The sequence below is a fragment of the Pygoscelis adeliae genome, unplaced genomic scaffold (assembly GCF_000699105.1).
Source record: "Pygoscelis adeliae isolate BGI_AS28 unplaced genomic scaffold, ASM69910v1 Scaffold24, whole genome shotgun sequence".
Lineage (NCBI taxonomy): Eukaryota > Metazoa > Chordata > Aves > Sphenisciformes > Spheniscidae > Pygoscelis > Pygoscelis adeliae.
In genome coordinates this window covers 5,810,178-5,822,946 of record NW_008824806.1, presented here as the reverse complement: position 1 = coordinate 5,822,946, position 12,769 = coordinate 5,810,178, and positions in this window count along the sequence as shown.

Below are 12,769 nucleotides of genomic sequence, written 5' to 3'. Positions count from 1 at the left end.
CACCTCAACATCCTTCTTGTAGTGAGGGGCCCAAAACTGAACACAGTATTCAAGGTGCGGCCTCACCAGTGCCAAGTACAGGGGCACGATCACTTCCCTACTCCTGCTGGCCACACTATTTCTGATACAGGCCAGGATGCCATTGGCCTTCTTGGCCGCCTGGGCACACTGCCGGCTCATGTTCAGCCGGCTGTCGACCAACACCCCCAGGTCCTTTTCCGCCAGGCAGCTTTCCAGCCACTCTTCCCCAAGCCTGTAGCGCTGCATGGGGTTGTTGTGGCCGAAGTGCAGGACCTGGCACTTGGCCTTGTTGAATCTCATACAGTTGGCCTCGGCCCATCGATCCAGCCTGTCCAGGTCCCTCTGCAGAGCCTTCCTACCCTCGAGCAGATCAACACACCCACCCACCCAACTTGTGTTGTCTGCAAACTTACTGAGGGTGCACTCGATCCCCTCATCCAGATCATTGATAAAGATATTGAACAGAACCGGCCCCAAAACTGAGCCTTGGGGAACACCGCTCCTGACCGGCTGCCAACTGGATTTATCTCCATTCACCAATGGTGAATGTCAGTTCCAAGAAGGTCAGTTCCAGAGGGTTTGCTTAGGCACTTAGGGTCTGTGTGTTCTATTAGTCCTGAAATATAAATAATGATATTGCATCTTTTGCTTTAGAAAATTCTGCATAGAGCCATATTGATTTCAATACTGCAGAATCAGGAGCTAAGGAAATATGGGAATGTGGGCCCATGCCAATGTTTTACATCATTTTCTACTTGTAACAATATGCAAATGCAAAGTAGGGTTGTTTCTGGTATTTTTTTATTTTTTTTTTTGTGAACTTTTGGAAGGCACCCAATGGGAGAGTCATCTCTCTTAATTTTAGCTATCAAAAACCTGTGTATCTAGTCTAAGCCACTCACCTCATCAATGGAGAGGAAAGGCACTCATTGGCAGCAATTAAACTAATTCTAAAATAGGGGCCTGAGATAAGTGATCTGAATGCCCCTCTAGAGGGATCTATCTGACAAAAGAGAGAGCACAGACAAGGAGTGTAGACAAAAGGCTTAATTTCAGACCTCTGAAGTTAGGAGAGACAAATCCATTCAGGGTCATTGATGATCAAAGATATTTAACAGGCGTGGAAAATACAGATGGACCTGGATGCCAGTTCATGTAGGAACAACTGCAGATTACAGAGGAAGCTGGTGAGCAGTGAAGAACCGACAAGCTGTGAGCATATAGTGAAAAGCTTCCTCAATGCTTTGGCATTTTGGAATAGCTTCTTGTCCATGGCTGACTTGGATACCATATTGGTGATTAGAAAAAAGATACCTGGACAACTTTTTGATGCAAAAGAAAGTGGAAAGAACTCCAAAACGGAAGTGGAAAGAGAGACATCTTCATAGAGCCTAAAACACAGATGCTGAGGAATTCCTCACTACCAGGTGTTGCAAGGGCCAAAAGTGTCTCACAAAGGGATTAGACCAAGTCATGGAGATTCAGGCAACTCTTGCACAGAACTAATTGTACTGGAAGTCCAGTGCCAATGTCCAGCTCAGAAAGGCCCTGAAACCTAAAAGCTGTAAAGGGGAAATGTTCACTTCAAACATTTCTTGTTTCCTATACTCTACCCTGACCACAGACTGTGGTTAGAAACAGGGTATTGAAGCAGCTGGGATTTCGCTTGTCAGCTGTAAGACTCTTCTCATGTCCTTAGTATAGCTTCTTAGACCCCAGTGGATCGTCTATACCAGCAAAGCATTTGGCTTCAGAGCCTTACTCTCCAAGGAGGTTGCAAGTGAAATTGGACAGTGATGTGTCATGACGTTGTCACACAATAGTAGCAGCTCACAGAAGCATGATACAAAGAAAAGGATTTTGATGGTTTATAAACTATCTCCTTTGGAAAACGTTTTGCAGATACTGTGGGGAATCACAGAACATGTTTCAGGTCTCTTATTTTGTTGGCAAATTATTGCTGTGTTTGTTGCAATAGCAAGCACCTGTACAACCAAAGAAAGGTAATCTCTGCCATAATCCATTATAATTCTGGGATATCTTGGATTTGTAATGTTGGGTAGTGACAATAAAGGAAATCAACCTAATTGCAAAGATTTTATATCACATGGCATGCCCTGTGATATAGTAGCTTTATATCACATGGCATGCCCTGTGAATTTCTTGACATCTATTTGTAGTCATCAGGGTTTCCTAGCATTGCTTTTGCTTGTTGCTTTGTTTATACGGCACATTAGAGGTTCTTTTAGCAATATACATTGGTGTTTGTGTTGAGAGGTGGATTTCTAAAAATTTAGAAACAGAATTCCCCTTTTGGTAAATATCAATGCTTGAGATAAAATGCTTTTGTCATATCTTCATAAACAATGAAACCTATGAAACTTTAATTGCATTATTCCTCAATTTGTCACTACCTGGTGTTTCGCTTTTCCCTAAAAGAATCTTAATTTGTGCTTGGGGGAAACCGACCTATTTTAAAATCCAATCTTCCTCCTCACATAATATCCATTTTCTGTGAATAGCAGTATTTATTGATTCTTCTTCTTTAACTGAAGCTTATTAATTGGAGTGGTATTTGTGAAGTAGTGTGGTGAATATGCTGCCCTTAAGCAAGATTAGTGTGATCTACAAGTTATTTCTCCTACTAGGTTTAATCACAATTATTTTATATAACCATTTCTTACAATTCTCCACATACTCCAGGACTGACCACACAGTTTCATATTTCTTACTTTTCTCATGTTGTGAAATGACAAACCAGGAAAGATTAAAAGCAAGGTATTCGTAAGTGACTTTTTTTTTCCAAATTACTTTTCAACTAGATTTTGTTCGCTGACCAGCCACACATGGAGCCACCTCATGGGGGTCAGCAAGCGACTGCCAGCAAGTTGCCAGAAAGGAGGCTGATGAAAACAGCTGGAGCAGCCAGAAGAATGGCTGTATAACCTTGCAGTTTACATGCCACGTCTCTCTTTCACCTTTTCTAAAACACAAAACTGTCGTTTGAAAAATGTCTGTAAAGATCTAGACCTCTGAAGCACATATGCTTAAATCTGTAAAGGTATTTAGATGCCTGAGGCTGGACCACAATGGACATTTAACTCTTACTGAGGTAAATTATTGTCTACTAGGATTCTGGCCCAACAAAATACCTAGCCACCTAACTCTCACTTACTTTTAGATGCTGAGGCTTATCTGCATTTAAAAGCATTGAAATAGTTTTAAAAGTGCAGCTTTTGTGTTGTGCTAAGAAACTGAATCATGTGAGAGGAGAGATCTGACAAGGAGCGTAGGGCAGTGCTTGGGAGAGATGAGCCTGTGCCCTGCCTTGCACCGGCACTGCTGCTGCTCTGACCGGTGCCCACTCCGTGGAGGAAAAAATCCTTTTTTGTGCACGTGTGTATGTGCATGCAGGGGCTTGATTAGTCTTATGCTGGCTGAGAGGGCTGAACTGGCTCCCTGGAAGATCAAATAGCTCCTCAGGGTCTCAGACAAGCACTAAAGGAGGTAAAAAACCAGAACTTAGGAGCACTCAGGGGACTGGCAATTTAAACTACTGTGAATTGTAACCTTAAAAGTGATGCAGGGACTGGATCTCAGGCTTGGGTTTAGAGAATTAGTGTCATATTTTTTTTCACGTAGCTTTACATCTTCGGGGCCGGGCTGTTGCCCAGGATGACATGCAGCCGTCTGCTCTGTGATGTGTTGAGGCTGGGTATCTTCGCTGCCTGTGTGACTAGCTGAGGTACAGGCATCTGCTCTGCAGATGTCTGCATTTTGTCAAATAAATCCCGAGGTCTGGCTCTGTGTTAGGTGGCTAAAGTCATCACTTGATCGCCTCCACAAACACCAGTAGCGAGTATAATGCAGATTTCAGGATAAAAGAATCTGACAAGGAGAATAATATGTGCAGGACTTGGCTTTTGTTTGCACTAAGCCCGACTTACATTACACAGATGTTAATAAAGGTGCCTTACAAATCTATTAAATGCAAATTAATCACAATTTTAAAAAGCCTGACACGGCCTGAATGATGTATGGTGGCTTTAACGTAAAGGAGTAAGGAAGGTGCCACTCTGGCATGCTCATCTTTTAAGAACAACAACCTGTTTCACATGGCAGCCTGCCTTGTTTAACCTGATTATAGCATATCTCCGCAACTTCTGCTTAATCCAAAGCATGATTCAGAGCACTAGGAAACTGGCATATTTGCTCCCTGTCTTGGATGAGTAAGTCAAAGAATGACCATTAACTGTGAATGCAGGATAAGCGGAAGGAAATGGTGTGAGGCTGAGCGGTGCTCAGACACTTATCTTCCACCTGTAGCTGTGGTGAGAAGCAAAATCAGGTAATGACAAGAAACAGCTGCTGGAGACTGCGCACTATGCCATATTAAGAGTCATTGGCTCAAAGACACGTCTGGCGAACAAAAGCTCGAATATGTATACAGTGCTGAAAGGGAAAAGATGTCTTTTCCCCTCTCTTTCCCAAATTTGGATAGGATTTCTGGTTACTAAAAATAAGAAAACCAGGATAAACTGGGAATGCGATCTGTAACTGAAGCCTGTAAGTGGAAAATGTCTAACACTAGATTGTAGTTGTACAGACAAAGGCTTATTTATTGCCACTGACTACATTAAAAATCTGCAGTGCACACAGAAGCCAAACTTCAGATCTTGTCATGCTTAATAAACTATTGAATTAAGCAGCACTGAAACTACCTGCAAGATCTAAAAGATAGTCTCAATGCCCTTTCAATGCTTTATTTTAAGACCAAGTACAAAAGGTTTTCACCTTACCGTAATTAACTTTTTATCATTAAGATTCAGAAAAATTGAATTGTGTTGGACACAGGTCATCATAATGAGAATTTAATGGATCTGTATTACTATGCAAGTTAAGCTTTGAATATGTGCTAAATGCATTACATTACCATTGACCTATGCAAATTTCCATCTCTGTGACTCTTTTTCTTCACTGCTGCCACATTAAGACCCCTTCTCTCTCCTCATCTCCTTAAACAATGATTTCCTCATTTTCATATTAATTGCATCAGTTAACTGAGATAATGCTCCCACTGAAATGAGCAATAGGATGAATCACTGAAATGGTGCCGTTATTCTTTTTGCTTAACCAATTTCACAGGACCTTCACAAAGAACTGCCTTAATTTGACTTTATATAATTACTTATCATTAGGCACAGCAGCCCCATGAAGTACCTTTATTTATTTAAGTCTCATCTCTGATTGATGGAAAATTAGTCACTTGCATATCTGAGGAACACAGATTGTTCTGCTACCAGGCAACTTCGTTGTAGAATACCCTGGAGAACTTCAAAACAAGCAACCGCTAATGCATGCTGAATATAAAATACAGGGAAACAAAGTCCAACAGCTAATGACATCCAGGAGTTCCTGTAGAACAACCATGATGTCACAAAACTGCTTTACCTGCTCCTCACTAAATTTCCTACGTGAAAGAGGAAAGAGAGACAGATGCTGTTCCAGGAGAGATTATACACCTGGCTGTAGCCACAGATACACTCTGTCTGTTTTTAACAGCGACGACGCCTGTCTGTCACACAGTGTGAGCACTGAAGGTTATAACATCTCTCCTTTTAAAATTAACAAAGCGCACTACGTCGTTTGGAATTCAGTCAGAAAGCTTTAATCCACTTCTTATTTTTAATATTCTTAAAGTATTTATTCAGGACAACTCAAAGGAAATGTTCACGCTTTTCTTCTTTGTAAGGAAAAGGGTGTGTGGAGGGAATTAAAATTTCTAAGGCAAATTATGCTGTTATCATCAACTGACATACTCAGAAGGGATCTAGAAAGGATGCCACCTCCAGCATAAAAGGAGCCATAGCATATTATCCTATCATGGGATTTGAGTTGAAGGATTGCCTCCAGGTCTCCTCGAAGCACACTGTGTCCTTTTGTCCCTGTGGATGAGACTACCTGTCACTGAACTAGATAACAGCAGTCATTAAATCCATACAGTCATAATATTGTTCTTTCCAGACATCAATACTATGATTCATTTTTCCCCTTATATTTGCTCCTACTCTAATTCTACACGCAAGTCTGCCATCTCCCTCCCCAGCAGAAGCCTCAGTTAACCTTTCCCATCTTGCCAGGCTGTTGTGGCTCCCGAACAGCACAGCACCTGAATGGTCCCTCCAATTTATGCCTCAAATCATCTTCAGCCACCGATGCTTGAGTCGGAAAAAAAACTCCTAATGAGCTGAAAGCAACAGCAAAGAATTATACTGATTATTTCTTCAATGATGTGCTGTGCTTGGAGCTGTATCAAATACAAACTGAAGACAATATTGCCTCGGGGGCTTGCAGTCAGAAGTATTAACCTTGGAGTAAAGGCTGTTTTCAATTGTTTGGGAGGGTTAAATTTTGGTTTAATTCTGTTCTTGTTGAAATCCCAGGTAAATGAAAAGCATATTTGTTTTGCTTTGTTTCATCTACTTTATCTCCGTCTAAGATACATGCAGGCAAGAAAGTGAGTCCTTGCCCTGGCCTAGCCAGGATCGAGAAAATTAGATTGCCTTTTGTGGAAAGAATGAGACCTGGGAAAGTAGCTTTTCGTATTAGCAGTGAAAAATAAGTGCAACTTTCTAAACATTATGTGATGCTTAGGTTGAATTACATGTTTGCAGGATTTCATGCTTCAATACAAAACAGGACTTGTCCTGAGAAGGCTAGATGAGAAATATCTGTGTTTTATTGAGTTAATTTCAAAGTTTGGAATAACTCCTGATCTCAAAGTTGGCAAACCCTTGGTTCTGGCCACCTAAAGGTAACTTTCAGAACTAATGGAAGGAAAAAGCCTCATGCGCTTCATTCCCAAATACCATCTTACTCAAAGTTCCTTTGAACTGAATAAAGCTTTTCCTTATTATTTGGCACACTATTTCACCTTGTACCGCCAATGGTATCATACATCAGGGATATAAACTCAAACCCACTGTCAGCATAACCACAACATAGGGGCCAGCCGAAGGCCGAGGATGGACCTGAGCATGCTTTGTTGGAAGGTGATGTCCTTATCAACACTTCCAAGGAGCCTTTGTGCTAGTTAAGCTGTTCACATGCTAGCTGCCAGGGAATGCTATGCAAGTTTTTGCCTTCCTCATGAGTTTTCATAGCTCATCCTTGCTTGTAAAACAATTTGCTATACGAAATCAGGAGAACGTTTCCCTAACTGAGTGCAAAACATGGAGCTATTCAAGAGGCAAGTATTTGCAATTAGGAGACATCATAGTCTTAGATATGCTTAAGCACCCCACTGTATACTGTCATTTATCTGTAGCTGCTTATTTTAGTCTAAAATGGCTAAAATTAATACAGTTGCAGGAATCTTTCCCCCACAAACCCTTAACAGCAGCAATAATGACTGTGTTAAATCAGACCTCATTGCAATGTAATGAAGCCTGACTGACATATTGCAGGTATGATACTAAGTAATTTCATAAATTATTAAACTGTAATTGAAAGTAATAGTGCAGATTACTTTTCGACACGCTTAAAAAAAGACCTTGGCATGAAAATAAGGACTGTAGCATGACTGATTGGAAATAATGATCAATACCTTAATTTTAAGAATGGTCACAAGTTCCAAGTTTAAAATTAGAACAGAAAAAACCTTGAATTTTCTACCACTCAAGCTACTCTGACACTTTGACTTCTGTTTAACTTTTAAGTAAAGAGGACAAATGGAAATATATTTTACCTCACAGAATGGGAATCTCTAACAGTTTGGGATCAGAAATGCTGAAATACTGATGGAAAATTGAAAATTTAGAGAAAAAGAAACTTTTCCTAGACAATTTTTAATTTTTAGAAACTGCATTTTCTCTCTGCAAGCAACATCAAAGGAACCAGTTGCACTTAAAATCTTGGCATCTGTATCATTTTATGCCTTTGGATATTTTGTGTTTCCTGTTTCACCCTGGTAAAAGGTTATTTACCATTATATGTAGTTTTTGTGCACATGCCTTATGAAACCAGCCATACCCTTGCACCTCTGCTCACCTAATTATATTTACTCCAGATCTAGTAGCTTGATGCATTTAGGCAGGGTTTTGAAAACAAGGTCAACAAACCTTTGGGTGTATTTTTGGATTGTTTAGCTTGGGATATTGTGGGCATGAACTGCATGAGAATAAAGGTATTTATTAGATTAACCTGATTGTTAGTAGATTTCATGGGGTGCTCGCAAGGATTTTTCTTACAAAGCAATTGTTGGTTAAAAATCAAATGTTCTAAAGGAAAAAGTCAGACTCAGCAACACTTGTATTGACATACTGAAATTTCAGGCAATGCATGCATGAGGAGGAAAGAAGAGAGGGCACTGTAGCCCAATGGTGAGGATAACTGGTAGATATAGGAGGCCACAGGTTCAGCCTCCACTCTCACTGAAATGAATTTTTGCCATCAGGAGATGGAGTTCTACCTTTCAATAGTACACAGCGAGCTGAAACCACTGGCCTCATAATTGCATGGAGACCTATGGTATAAAATACCCAAGTCATCCCACTGAAGACACAAAAAATATTGCCTATTTTAATGCAATCATGCTTCACAGTTTCTCACTCACTTTATTGGGTTTCCTAAAGTGAAGCACTTTCAGTTCAAGGACATCTTCATCTTTAGCTCTTGTTTATTTTTCTTGTCACCGGTCTATTGCTCTCCAGAGGAACATTAAACATCTCAATGGCATGGCTTACACGTGAAATATACAGTTGGTTCAGCACAGAGGGCTTCATTTTAGGGCTCATATTAGTGGGTCCCTTGTGAGTTGATATTATGCCATTTTTGTCCTTAGATCTTCTGGGGAAAGCTATCATCCAGTAAATTGCCTTAGTCAGATAAACATTACCAGATAGATCTCTTCCTGCCTCTCTCAGCAATGGGCTCTGCAGAAGGAAAGGTCATTGTTCATTCTCTTTCACTTTATCCTGCTCAATTGTTTCTCATTGTATCAAGACAGAGTCGGTTAGTTTTTACCAAGGTGAACTTAGGAAATAATAGTGTCATAAACAGACAGCTTAAGTGAACCAAACTAGCTGATGGTTCAGGGAGAGCGCATTGACTCTTCAAGGAATTTTCTTCATTCACTTTAATTCTGCCCTGTGTTCACAAGTGTGTAAACTTTTTCCAGCCTCTTGGTTTTCTACCTTCACTCTTCAAAGCCCGTAGAACAATTTTGTAACCTTCCCATGATTTGGAAATGGCTTCATTCGATGTCTGCCAAGAGGTAAATCCTATTTAACTGTCTTTCAGAGTAAGAAAAAAGATAAAGGATTTCACAAAGACAAAGGCAAAACAAATAGAGTTACCAATTTTTAACTGGGACTAGTTTGTCTGTCCATAGGTGGAGTAATAACTATTAGTATTGGAAATATCACGACTTAGTGTCTACCAGCCAGGAATGGGCGGGAGGGGATCAGGGTGTCATTTTTCTTCTCTGCTCTGCCGTCACCTCCTCATGCTGCTTCTCTAGCTTACTGCCATCCCTGTCATGCAGGCTTAGGCTCTGTCCCTTTCTATGACAGTCTAGCTGGTTAGTCTAAAATGCTCCCTGCCCATCTTGTTGACTTAACAAAGATTACAAATTCTTCAAGATGGTGCAGTGTTTAGAAAGTTCAGGCCATTGCTGGTTCCTGGGCCCTGGTGGTGTAAGTCTCCTGTACGTCAATCCATTCAAAACTCAGAGCATTTTTTTTTATTAAATTCCCTATAGATGCAGCTTCGTGTAACATTTGAGGTGAAATCAGCATCAACTAGGGCCTTGTTAAAGAAGCTGGCAAGAGCAGTTGCCTTTATGGTAGACATTATTTCAATTTTATTCATTTGTACTGGAGCCAAAAGTTGTGCATTTGAATCTGTTTAAATGTAATTTGGATCAGTTTAACCCAGAGACCATACAGGGTAGTCTGATGCTTTCATATAATCAGTGTGTCATATAAGGAATGCATCCATCCCTAAATATCTCAAGTAAAGCTTGAGATTGCGGTGCTTATTGGAATAACAGATGATGTGACTAAGGGACAGACACTAAGCACTTACCCAAATGAGATATATCATACCTTGGTAGTAAGTGCTAATGGGGAGGAATTACAGGGACAACCTCAGACTAGGCTTTGAGTATGTGCTGAAGACTATTCTTCAGGGTCTTGCAGGAAGTAGGCTTATGAAGAGAGCGAGAGCTTCTAAGTTGCAGGTTTTCTGGTTACCTCTCTTTTTGCTCAAACCTTCCTCTTGCTTTGGATGTGATGATGCAGAAGGGAGTACCACAGCCACAAAGTTCAGGTTCAGCCCCAGGGCTGGGCATCCCTTCTCACCCTGGGAAGCTCCCTAGAGTCCCCTCCACAGGCCAAGTTGGATTTTCTGATCCTAAAATGGAGACAACAAAATGAGACCACTTGGCATTTCTGTTTTTGCATTTAGCTGGGCATGACTTACAGAAATAGTCTAGAAATTTTATTTGGGAAAGCCTTTTTTATTTTTCTTATCCTTTCCAGTAGCATAAAGAGCTCAGACTTTTAGGTCGATAGTTTGTTGGACCAGTGTTTTCCTCAGACTTGCTACTTCTGGGTTTATAAATCCAAGCCCTTCAGAAAATGCTTGCTGCACATTTTCACATCTTTTGCACACATGCAAGAGCACCAATTGATCTAGGATGCTACAAAGGTCCTTCCCACAGGCAAATTGATCTCTCTGTGCTGAAAATCCTGTCTTCAACCATTTAAGAAATACAACAAATTCAGCTGTTTTGCTGGCAACTGTCAGGCATTCATTCACTGGTAAACTAGACAGACTGCGGGAACTGACCTCGAGCAAACCTGGTTTACTCTGTGCTCTAGCAACTAAAGCAATCCACCTTTTCTGAGGAGATTTTTCTTGCTTCTAAGAATCAGAAGGACAAAAGCTCTGCAAACTCTCAGCTCAAACCCATATGTGCTGCACAATGTGTGTCTGATAGCAGTGCTCTTAATCTGTAGGAGAGATTAAGCAACTGTAGCTTAATTTAAGTTGCCTGCAGAATTGCTCCCATATTTGCAAACAAGTCAGTCAGTGTTCTGCTTTGTGATTCTCTTTCAAGCCCCTGTGGCAGAGTACATACGGAGCAAAATGTTGCTAACCATTACCAACATTCATATGAATCTGCCTGCCTTGCAGCATGTCTCTAATGCAAGAAAGATGCTACACTGAATCAAGCTGAGGATTTACTAGTCCGATATTCTGACACTGGCTGAAACCAGTTACTCTGGAAGATATAACTATGCAATAACTGAGAAGTTAGATAGGTTGTGGATGGCTTCTATATCCCCGTGTTCTGCTTTTTCTCCCAAAATACCACCCTCCTTTTATAGGAAGCAAACAGACTTTTTCTTCCCAACATCAGGTTGGAAAGTTCTCATCTATGCCTAGAGTTCAAGGTGGATATTATTCATCTCTTCCCTCTCTGGATGACTCAGAGTTTCCCTCAGACATCATTCCTGGAAAAAAATAAGGTATTGGAACACTTGTCGTCTGGGTCTAGAGTTGAAATGAAATTTTCTCTCATCACAGTAACACAAGGTAATTGCATTGCGTGCACTTGTGTGGTCTTAGTTGCAAAAGGTCAGTCAGATTCTTGTGCATCTCCTTCAGTTGTATCTTGCCAAATCTGTGACAAATAGTCGTGGGAAGCCTCTCTTCTTACAGTGCTAAGCCGTTGTTCCAAAGCAGAGAAAATACTACTGCACTGAGCCTTATAACCTGCAAATTTCTATCACTCTCATAGTTGCTGTCCTTAAATACCACCTCTGTTTGTGCTTGCCATGCTTCTTCAGTTGAGAAGGATCTTGGTGTTGCTCATTTAACTGCTTCAGCACCAAAATCCCAGAGATTTTTTAGGATGTGATGACCATTTTCTCTGTCCTCATTTGCCATCACTGTAGCAACAAAGAGAAATAGTGATAGCAACAGAAGACACGGAGTTTTGCCTTCCAAATGGACATGTTTAGGTGTCAGGTAGAAAAAGCACTGCAACAGCTCTGCTGTTGGCCGCAGGTCCCCAAAAGCTGCTATACAAGGGTCACACTGCCGTGAGCTCAGTCCAGAGCTGTTTAGTATATGACTTTTGAGGACACTGGATGGTAACGAGAGCTCAGCTTCTGACCATATATGCCTAAATGCTTCCAAGGGAAAGCCATTGCCACAAACCTCTGTGTTTTAGGCTTTTTTTCCCTGTGTGGACAGGCAAGCAGTGGGACAGAGAGGTTGCCCTCCAGAGACAGAGAGGGTGTGCAATCTCCATTAAAAATTTTTGAGATCCAGACGGGTCAAGTCCTGGGAAACTTGGTCTTATTTCCCAGTTTATCCTGCTTTGAGCAGGAGGTTGGACTTTAGACCTCCTGAGGTCCCTTCCAGCCTGAGTTGTCCTGTGATCCCATGAAGCTGTACATATTGAGATAAGAGTATCACAGAAATGTGTGGGAAGTGGGTAGGAAGTAGGAGCAAAAGTACTTTGGTACAGAATGAGAAACGTGATAGGGAGCAAAGGGGATGATGAGATCGGGCCCACTGGAGAAGTGGGCCCATGTGAACCTCATAACAAGGTTTAACAAGGCCAAGTGCAAGGTCCTGCACCTGGGTCGGGGCAACCCCTGGTATCAATACAGGCGGGGGGATGAAGGGATTGAGAGCAGCCCTGCCGAGAAGGACTTGGGGGTACTGGTGGATG